The sequence below is a fragment of the Cherax quadricarinatus genome, chromosome 74 (assembly GCF_038502225.1).
Source record: "Cherax quadricarinatus isolate ZL_2023a chromosome 74, ASM3850222v1, whole genome shotgun sequence".
NCBI lineage: Eukaryota > Metazoa > Arthropoda > Malacostraca > Decapoda > Parastacidae > Cherax > Cherax quadricarinatus.
Genome location: NC_091365.1, coordinates 19430325 through 19441672, shown reverse-complemented (window position 1 = coordinate 19441672; position 11348 = coordinate 19430325). Strand labels below are relative to the sequence as shown.

Below are 11348 nucleotides of genomic sequence, written 5' to 3'. Positions count from 1 at the left end.
ATAACTGGGTCAGTAAATATACTATTCCACTGAAATACAGTTTTATTAAATTAAATCCTTGTTAAATAATATATCTGGGAAAGTGAGAAAGGGATTCGATATTAAGATAAATGGCGATAGTGCACAAGTTATTGAAACAGGGAGTACACAATTACTGGCGAAATCGAACATATAAATCTAAAGTATGGGATAAACCATACCACGGGCGGGATTGAACCCGCGGTCAGAGAGTCTCACCTCTGACAGTTCACCTCTAAGAACTTTAGGTTCCAAGATCCACACTGGCGACAGCTGTCTCGCCAGAACCACCAGCTTTCGCCCTGCCAGATAACTGCCCTCGCTCAGTCCTCTGCTCCAAGTTCTCTACAGAGGTCTGCACATCGGCCAGAGCTCTGCCCGAATTCTCTCTTTCAGCTGTTTCTTTGGGCTTATATGGTCTTCCATGTACCCCTCTCCTAACTCCATGGCCCCGGGGTCACCCTCCATGGGAGAGCACACCACGTGTGCTTTACACAAAAGAGTCAACCGCTCATAAATTTTGTAAATAAGACCTGAGATGCCAGGTATTTCTTGGGATTACAATGGTTTCACACGAACCTGACGTGGCAAGGGTGTGGCAGATTAGCAAATTGTAATGACAGGTCCTGCTTGTGATCTGATATTTGTGAGACGGTTCGTCTAATTGTACATCATATCCCCCTTTCTCCCCAGTTTAAAATATCTGATAACTATGGTAATCTAAGTTATCAGACTATTTTAATCCTAACCTCTTAATTCTATAACAATAAAAGAGTAAATTAATAAATAACACATAATTACGCAATACAAAATTATTCAATGACAGACTTCCTACAACCTTCTCAACTACCACAAGGCAGCATAATTAGCAAACACTTCACAGTAGACTGAATAACAATGACTGGACCAAAACCTCCTTACTCTCACTTCCCCTTAAAACTAAATATCTGCCTCCACTGCCTTCCAGTACTTCTGCTAGAAATGCACTTGCTCCACTAATCACCCTCGCAAATTAACCGTTGGGCCAAACCTCTTCTCTAGATTTTTCTCTGGCATGGAAAAACAGCACAGACGGGTCGTATTCTTTCAGGTATCTGCAACTGGACTACTTCACGACCAAGGTCGCATTTCCATTACACACTTCCACAAACACACTTCAACATTTGAAATTCGAGATAGGGCAGGTATCGCAGCCGAAGACCCTCCATCATCCTGTGCCACTCTTAGGAATCACTGGTCTCATGAAACAAGGTGGCCTGGATCACAGACCCTGAGCTGCTTTGGGGATTAGCGTGGACGGTTACAAAGCATGGCTTGCTTCTGCAGTGTTTTAAAAACTGAGGTTGGAGAGTTGAAGGAGGAGGTCTTGCTTCTCCAGGAGGAGATTAGGAGGCTGAAGGTCCACCTCAATGGGTCTGGGAGAGAGTGTGAGGTGGCTGGAGTTGTGGGGAATGAGACTTCTAGCAGTGAGGTGCAGTCTCTCTCTCGCTGTAAGGAGGCTGTAGTTGGGGAGGTAGCAACGGCTACCAGCAGTGAGGTGCAGCCTAGCACCTGCTACAAGTGGCGAGTTGTTCACAGTAATGGGAGGCACATCAGAATAAGGAAAGTTAAGAGTGAAGATCTGAAGGTAGGAAATCGCTTCTCTGTTCTCCAGGATGAATGTACTTCAGTGGCCAGTGAAGGTAAGGGTACTACTGCCCCTGCTAATGAAGGTAAGCGCATTCTTGTGGTTGGTGACTCTCAGGTAAGATATATTGACCGTGCTTTTTGTAATAGGAATAAGAAGATGAGAGATAGAGTGTGCTTCCCTGGAGCTGGTGTTGGGGACATTGTCAACAGGCTGGATAATATCATGTCAGGTAATGGGAACAAGCCCATTATCTGTCTCAGTGCTGGTGGAAATGATATTGGGAAGGGTAGGAGAGAAGAGCTGCTAGATAAGTACAGGTCAGCTATAGATTTCATTAAGTCTAAGGGAGGGATCCCAATCATATGTAGCATCTTGCCTAGAAGGGGAGTAGGAAATGAATGGTTGTCTAGGGCAATTGGTGTAAATTGCTGGCTAGACAGATACTGCAAGGAACTTGCAATCCCATTCATTGACAACTGGAACAACTTTTATGGCAAACATGATATGTATGCAAGGGATGGGGTACATCTCTCTGGGTCAGGGGGTGGTAGCACTTGCAGACTCGATTGAGAAGGCCATTGGTGAAATGCCTATGATTTTAAACTGATGGAAGATAGAGGTATGGGTGTGTGTGGGAAACAAGCAGGTTGCAACACTAGGGTTGGAAACAGTAAATGTATAAAAGGCATTCAGCATGAAGTTATAAATAAAGACAATAGAACAGGTCAGCAAACAAAGGGGGACAGCAGAGGGCAGCAAGGGACTAGCTCCCTTAAGGTTTACTATACTAATAGCAGGAGTGTTAGAAATAAGATAGATGAGCTAAGATTAATTGCAAGTGCAGGAAACATAGATATTATTGCTATAACAGAGACCTGGCTCAATCTGAAAGATAGAGAGATGCCCTCTGAATGTCACATACAAGGCTATAAATTATTCCACACTGACAGGGTCAACAGGAAAGGTGGTGGAGTAGCGATGTATGTCAGAGACAATTTAAATTGTTGTGTTTGACAAGATATTAAATTAGAAGCGTCAGCCACTGAATCTGTTTGGTTACAGCTTCTCGAGGGCCGAGAAAAACTAATTTTGGGTGTGATTTACAGGGCCCCAAATCTTGATAGGGAGTGCAGTAAACTTCTATGGGACGAAATTCGTAAGGCATCTACATACGAAAATGTTGTGCTAATGGGAGATTTCAACTATAGACAGATTGACTGGAGCAATTTGACAGGAAATTTAGAGTCGGGTGACTTTCTTGATACGATCCAGGATTGTTTTTTAAAACAGTTTGTGACAGAGCCAACTAGGGGAAATAACCTCCTTGACTTGGTTCTTGCCAGTAGGGAAACACTAATTAATAATCTTGAGGTTAATGATGAGCTTGGGGAGAGTGATCACAAATCACTCAGTTTTAATATATCATGGAATTCCCCTAATAATGGCAATCAAGTCTCCGTCCCTGACTTTCGCTTGGCTGATTTCATAGGACTGAAAAATTACTTAGGTGGGCTGAACTGGAATGACCTGACTAAGGGTCAGGTAGGTGGTGATGGTTGCCGATATGATGCTTTCCAGGGCATAGTTCTAGCTGCTCAGTCAAATTATGTTCCAAATAGGGAAATCAGATCAAACAAAAATGATCCTAAATGGATGAACAATAGATTAAAATATCTGATTGGTCAAAAGAGAGGCATATATAGGCAAATCAAAAGAGGAGAGGGGCAATTAAGAAATCGATATATTCAGTTAAAGAGAGAAATAAAAAAGGGAATTAGAAAAGCAAAAAGAGATTATGAGGTTAAAGTTGCAAAAGAATCGAAGACTAACCCAAAAGGATTCTTTCAGGTATACAGAAGTAAGATCAGGGACAAGATAGGCCCACTCAAAAGTTCCTCGGATCAGCTCACTGACAGTGATAAGGAAATGTGTAGAATTTTTAACACATACTTCCTCTCAGTTTTTACACAGGAGGATACCAGCGATATTCCAGTAATGATAAATTATGTAGAACAGGACGATAATAAACTGTGCACTATTAGGGTCACAAGTGACATGGTCCTTAGGCAAATAGATAAATTAAAACCTAACAAATCCCCAGGCCCTGATGAACTGTATGCAAGGGTTCTAAAGGAATGTAAAGAGGAGCTTAGCACACCTTTGGCTAATCTTTTCAACATATCACTACAAACTGGCATGGTGCCAGATAAGTGGAAAATGGCAAATGTGATACCTATTTTCAAAACAGGTGACAGGTCCTTAGCTTCGAACTATAGACCAATAAGCCTAACCTCCATAGTGGGAAAATTTATGGAATCAATAATTGCCGAGGCAGTTCGTAGCCATCTTGAAAAGCATAAATTAATCAACGAATCTCAGCATGGTTTTACAAAGGGGCGTTCCTGCCTTACGAATTTATTAACTTTTTTCACTAAGGTATTTGAGGAGGTAGATCATGGTAATGAATATGATATTGTGTATATGGACTTCAGTAAGGCTTTTGACAGGGTCCCACATCAGAGACTATTGAGGAAAATTAAAGCACATGGAATAGGAGGAGAAATTTTTTCCTGGATAGAGGCATGGTTGACAAATAGGCAGCAGAGAGTTTGCATAAATGGGGAGAAATCAGAGTGGGGAAGCGTCACGAGCGGTGTTCCACAGGGGTCAGTGTTGGGCCCCCTGCTGTTCACAATCTACATAAACGACATAGATGAGGGCATAAAGAGCGACATCGGCAAGTTTGCCGATGACACCAAAATAGGCCGTCGAATTCATTCTGACGAGGACATTCGAGCACTCCAGGAAGATTTGAATAGACTGATGCAGTGGTCGGAGAAGTGGCAGATGCAGTTTAATATAGACAAATGCAAAGTTCTAAATGTTGGACAGGACAATAACCATGCCACATATAAACTAAATAATGTAGATCTTAATATTACGGATTGCGAAAAAGATTTAGGAGTTCTGGTTAGCAGTAATCTGAAACCAAGACAACAGTGCATAAGTGTTCGCAATAAAGCTAATAGAATCCTTGGCTTCATATCAAGAAGCATAAATAATAGGAGTCCTCAGGTTGTTCTTCAACTCTATACATCCATGGTTAGGCCTCATTTAGATTATGCTGCACAGTTTTGGTCACCGTATTACAGAATGGATATAAATTCTCTGGAAAATGTACAAAGGAGGATGACAAAGATGATCCCATGTATCAGAAACCTTCCCTATGAGGATAGACTAAGGGCCCTGAAACTGCACTCTCTAGAAAGACGTAGAATTAGAGGGGATATGATTGAGGTGTATAAATGGAAGACAGGAATAAATAAAAGGGATGTAAATAGTGTGCTGAAAATATCTAGCCTAGACAGGACTCGCAGCAATGGTTTTAAGTTGGAAAAATTCAGATTCAGGAAGGATATAGGAAAGTACTGGTTTGGTAATAGAGTTGTGGATGAGTGGAACAAACTCCCAAGTACCGTTATAGAGGCCAGAACGTTGTGTAGCTTTAAAAATAGGTTGGATAAATACATGAGTAGATGTGGGTGGGTGTGAGTTAGACCTGATAGCTTGTGCTAACAGGTCGGTTGCCGTGTTCCTCCCTTAAGTCAATGTGACCTGACCTGACTAGGTTGGGTGCATTGGCTTAAGCCGGTAGGAGACTTGGACCTGCCTCGCATGGGCCAGTAGGCCTTCTGCAGTGTTCCTTCGTTCTTATGTTCTTATGTTCTTATTCCATACAGGTAACACTAACACTATTCCTTTATCTCTCATGGCTGGCAGGACATTCTCATACTGGCAGTACAGGTCGGCTAGCAAAACAGAATACAGCTTCCATAACAAGCCAACAGCTGCAGGCTGGTTCCAACAGCTACAGTCCATCCTCAAGGTTGACTTCTTTCTACTTCCCCGAAGACGGCATCTCATAGGTGGCAGGTACTCCCATGACGCATCAGCCAGCATTCCTCATACTCCACCTCAACATCACCATCACATCCACAAGGAGCTAGGCAACAGCATTCCAGCTAGCAGCAGCCTATCAATTCCCAACACAGCAACAGCATAATAGTTCCCACCATAACGGCAACCTCACAGCTCATCTGCACAGGCTGCGGTAGACAGCAGCATCACAAACAGCTGACAGCAGCATCACAAACAGCCGACAGCAGCATCAGAGCATGACAGCAGCATCACAGGATGACAGCAGCAACACAGCATAGCAGCAGCACACAGTATGGCAGCAGCATCACAGCATAGCAGCAGCATCACAGCATAGCAGCAGCATCACCTGATTATTGTCAGTGGCTGGAAGGTCATTAACACGGTCACCAGGTACTAAGATTAGTGGTAGGTCAACCACTGCGCCGGCTGCCTGGTGGGTGGCTGGTGAGTGTTGGACGTCCAGCCAGAAGGTATTTGATCCAGATGTCTGATACCTGGTTGAGGTGAGGTCACTTCAGGTAACTGATAGTGCGGTCACTCTGACAGCCAGCGGGTGATGGTCACAGAAGCCGGGTGACACAGGCACCCACTAAAATGGGTGACAGACCAGCAACTGGGTGACTGGGTTACAGCAGGTGGGTAACTGGTCAACTTCTCTTTCCTCTGTAAATATTCGTTTTGGCCATTAATTGTTTCCCCAGAAGTCTCACCCAAACACTCACGCTCTTCATCAAAAATCTCAGAATATCAACACTCCCAACTCCTCTACCAAATATATTAAAGTTTCAAGCACAATAAAGAAATTTAAGAAAGAACACACACAAAAAAATATCAAGAGGAAGAACTGAGACCCGCGGTCGCAACGGGGTCAACTAAGGTCAACTAAGGTCAACTAGGGTCAACAGGAAATTTTCCACTATACCTTAATCACTTTTCATAATAGCACACAAATATTTACTTCAACTTTACACAAAAAATAAATGCTAGCCATAAGCAGTGTGACAAATCAACATATCTTCCCGAGCAGTCAAAAGTCACATGAGACTGATTTTAACTATAACAATAATAAAAATCACTACCGCTTAGACATCATGTGTGTGTGTATATATATGGATGTATAATGTATATATGTACATAGATACGTTTGTGTTATTACCCTCTTCAAGGAGGTGATCCTTCAGTACAGTTAATTAATAATAATAATAACAACTGACGGGTTTCCTTGATTGTTACTGAAGGCAGTTTCTTAAGAAACTCACGTACTAAACAACAGGCAAAGTCCTTAAGGTGATATTTGCAACACAGTTCGCGGAGAAAATGTACTGTATACATAGTGCTGTGTCTAGTTTATGATGTCAACATCAGACGAAGTGAATTGGAAGAAACAGTATCAACTGACCTTAGTGATGGACGTATGACACCAAGCTCACTGAGACTAAAACAGTACCAACTGACCTTAGAGTGATGGACGTGTGACACCAAGCTTACTGAGACTGACAGTACATCAAATATCTGATGAGAATTTTACCAGGTGTTCCGCCTTATCTTCTGCCTCCTCACCTTCCCCTCTTGAAGACACCAGCTGTTTCACTTCATTCCAGTCTTCCCCACTCATCCCTCATATTTCCTATTCATTAACCCTGTTCCATTTTGGACATCATTTGCCAGTTCCCACTTCTGCAAGTGTGTCAAGAAGCAACATGTATAGAAACCAAAAAAACACAAAAGGGAACTATGGTTCAATGGACTTTGCTAGTAGCCAAAACTTAAATGAAAGGGGAAGAGTGTTTTTTCAGTAGATACTCTACAATAGTAAACAAAGAGATGCAGGTTCTACTTCTCAAGGAGGAAAATAAGAAGCTAAAAATTCGCCTGGATAATAACAATGAATGTGAGGTGATTGGGGTTAGTGAAGGAAAATAGGTTACCAGCAGTGAGGAGCAGATTGGCAGCCGTTACAAGTGGGTAGATGTTTCCAGTACAGAAAGAAACATGAACATAAGAACATAAGAATGAAGGAGCACTGCAACAGCCTACTGACCCATGCGAAGCAGGTCCATGTCCCCCTTCCCAGATTAGCCCAGTAACCCACCCAGTCTGGTCACCTCCTCTCAAGGAAGGAGCACGGCACCAGACCCAGCAGCACAAGCTAGTCAGGTCCAACTCACACCCATTCATGTATTTATCTAACCTATTTTTAAAACTACACAGCGTTTAAGCCTCAATAACTGTACTCGGGAGTTTGTTCCACTCATCCACAACTCTATTACCAAACCAGTGAGGAACGTTCATAGAGATGATAGGAAATCGCTTCTCTGTTTCCCAGAACGCATGTACGTCAATGGTCATTGAGAATAAAAGAACCACTAACTCAATACCCTTGTAGTCGGTGGCTCACAGGTAAGATATATTGACCGTACTTTCTGTAAGGAAGGTGAGAGAAAACGTGTGTTTCTTAGGTGGTGGTGTTAAGAACATAAGAACATAAGAACGAAGGAACACTGCAGAAGGCCTACTGGCCCATGCGAGGCAGGTCCAAGTCTCCTACCGGCTTAAGCCAATGCACCCAACCTAGTCAGGTCAGGTCACATTGACTTAAGGGAGGAACACGGCAACCGACCTGTTAGCACAAGCTATCAGGTCTAACTCACACCCACCCACATCTACTCATGTATTTATCCAACCTATTTTTAAAGCTACACAACGTTCTGGCCTCTATAACGGTACTTGGGAGTTTGTTCCACTCATCCACAACTCTATTACCAAACCAGTACTTTCCTATATCCTTCCTGAATCTGAATTTTTCCAACTTAAAACCATTGCTGCGAGTCCTGTCTAGGCTAGATATTTTCAGCACACTATTTACATCCCCTTTATTTATTCCTTGTATTGGTGACAGTCAACAGATTGGATAATATCATGTCAGGTAATGGGAACAAGCCCATTATCTGCTTCATTGCCGGAGACAACAATGTTGGGAAGGGAAGGCGACAGGAGTTACTAAATAAGTACAGGAAAGCTACATGTGTAGCAATGAATGGATGTCTATGAATATTGGTGCAAATTGCTGGCTAGGCAGATGCTGCAAAGAACTTGCGATCACACTGACAAATGGGTCAAATTCATGTATGCAGGAGATCCGGCGAATACCTCTGAGGCAGTGTTAGCCATTTTTGTCGAGGGAGCCAGTGCTGAGTTGTTTAGGACTTTAAACTGATAGAGGAGCCGTTGTTGAGTACTTTAGGACTTTAAACTGATAGACGATAGAGATATAAGTGTGTGGGGAAACAATTAGTTTCCAGAACGAGGGAAGAAAGCGGCAAAAATTGCCAGAATACCTCAAGAATATATTCAAAAGACATTGTTAATCATAAAGTTATTAAATGCAATGGAACTGGTCAACAAATAGAGACAGTAGAGGGTAGCGAGTGACTAACTCCCTTAAGCTTTACTATATTAATAGTAGGAGAGTAAGAAATAAGATAGATGAGCTAAGATTTATTACATAAGCAGAAAGCATAGATTATTATTGTTATAACAGAAACCTGGTTCAACCTGAAAAAAAGAGAAATGCCTTCTGAATGTCACATACAAGGCTATAAATTGTTCCACACCCATAGGATTAATAGGGAGGGAGGTGGAACGGCGATGCTTGTCAGAGATATAAAATCAGAAGAGACGGGCACTGAATCTCTTTCGCTATAGTCTGGAGGGTCGTCAAAAACTAATCTTGGAAGTGATTTACAGGCTAACAAATCTTGATAGTTAACTCGGTAATCTTCTATGGGACGAAATTCATAAGGCATCTAAATACGAAAATGTTGTGTTAGTGAGAGATTTTTAACTTAGGCAAATTGATTGGAGTAATTTGACAGAAAATTTTGAGTCTAGTGACTTTCTTGATACTATCCAGAACCAACTAGAGGAAACATCCTGCTTGCCAACAAGTAATAATTAATTAGCTTAATGATGAGCTTGGGGAAAGCGATCACAAATCACTCACTTTCGATATATCATGGAATTACCTTAATAACTACTACTGCTTGGCCGATTTCATGGGACTGAGAAATTACCTGGGTGTTTTGAATTGGTGTGACCTGACCTGTCTTTATCATGTAGGTTATTGTTCAAAGCATAGTTCAATCTTCCCAGATTACTTATGTTCCAAATAGGGAAATTATATGAAGCATAAAAATCCTAAATAGGTCGTAAAAGAGACATGTGCAGATTAGGGAAGAGGGGCATTTAAGACATTAATATATTCAATTAAAAATAAAAATAAAAAAATATAAGAAAAGCCAAAATGGATTATGAAGTTTTAAAGTCACAAGGTAATCGAAGATTAACCCAAAAAAGGTTTCTTTCAGGTATATAGGAATAAGATTAGGGACAAAATAGGTCTATTTAAAAGCTGCTCCGGTCAGCACACTGACATTGACAAAGAAATGTGTTCAATTTTCAACACTTATTTCCTCTCGGTTTTTACGAAGAAAGATACTAGAGAAGTCCAGGAAATAAAAAAAAATATGTAGATAGGGACGAAAATAAGTTGTGCACGATCAAAGTTCCCAGTGACATGATTCTCAGACAAACTGACGTCTTAAAAACTAACAAATCCCCCGGCCCTGATGAACTATTTACAAGGGCTATAAAGTAATGTAAGAGTAACTTAACAAACTATTGGCTAGATTTTTTAACATAACACTATAAACTGCCATAGTGCCAGATAATTGAAAAATGGCAGATGTGGTACCTATCTACAAAGCAGGAGACAGGTCTTTAGATTCGAATTATGAACCAATAAGGCTAACTTCTATTGAGGGAAAATTGATGGAATCAATAATTGCCGAGGCTATTCGAAGGCACTGATCAGTGAATCTCAGCATGGTTTTACAAAGGAGCGTTCTTGCGTTACGAATTTGCTTACTTTTTTCACTAACGTATTTTGAGGAGGTAGTTCATAGTAACGAAAATGATACTGTGTATATGAACTTCAGAAAGGCTTTTGATAAGGTTCCACATCGGAGATTGTTCAAGAAAGCAGAGGCATACGGAACAGGAAGAGAAATTTTTCCTGGATAGAGGCGTGGTTGACAGATAGGAAGCAGAGAGTTTGTATAAATGTGGGAAAAATCAGAGTGGGAACGCGTCAGAAGAGGTGTTCCACAGGGGTCAGTGTTGGGCTTTTTGTTGTTCACAGTAGATATAAACGACGTTGATGAGAGAATAAATAGGTACATAACCAAGTTTGTCAATTACACCAAAATAGGCAGTCGGATTAATTGTGACGAGAACACTGGAGTGCTGCAGGAAGATCTAAAAAGACAGATGCAATGTGTAGTGAACAGCCAGATGCAGTTTAATATAGACAAATGCAAATTTCTAAGGCTTGGAAAAGAAAATAACCATGACGGTCATAAACTGAATAATGTAGATTTTACTCACTCTGAGTGCGATAAAGATTTAAAAGTTCTGATTAACAGTGGTGACGTAGACTTGCTAGTGTGGAAACGTACTGTTGTACAGAACTTAGATGAATGTTCAGGTTTAAAAAGGATTAACGAACGACTTAGAATGTGAATGTCACAACGAAGGAAAGACAATCTATGCAGGGAGATTACAGAGATAGAAGAAATACTTAAGTTACTGTACCAGACGGAAGGTGTAGAAAGGGAACAAAACACTGTCCAAGATATTGCAAAAAACTTCAAATAAATCTTCACAAATGTGAAACCCACATTAAGAACTACCTGTAGAATTG

At 41.3% G+C, this 11348-nt stretch overlaps 1 protein-coding gene across 2 annotated transcripts in view; it reads right to left on the bottom strand.

Moving 5' to 3' along the window:
- LOC128700226 (beta-mannosidase) overlaps positions 1–7100 on the bottom strand; it is a gene marked incomplete at its 3' end in the record, with an annotated part of 173911 nt that extends 166811 nt beyond the window's left edge. The window contains 1 exon segment of one of the 2 annotated variants that reach the window (XM_070100816.1): positions 7043–7100. 2 annotated transcript variants of the gene reach the window in all.
- Between the last annotated feature and the right edge of the window lie 4248 nt (positions 7101–11348).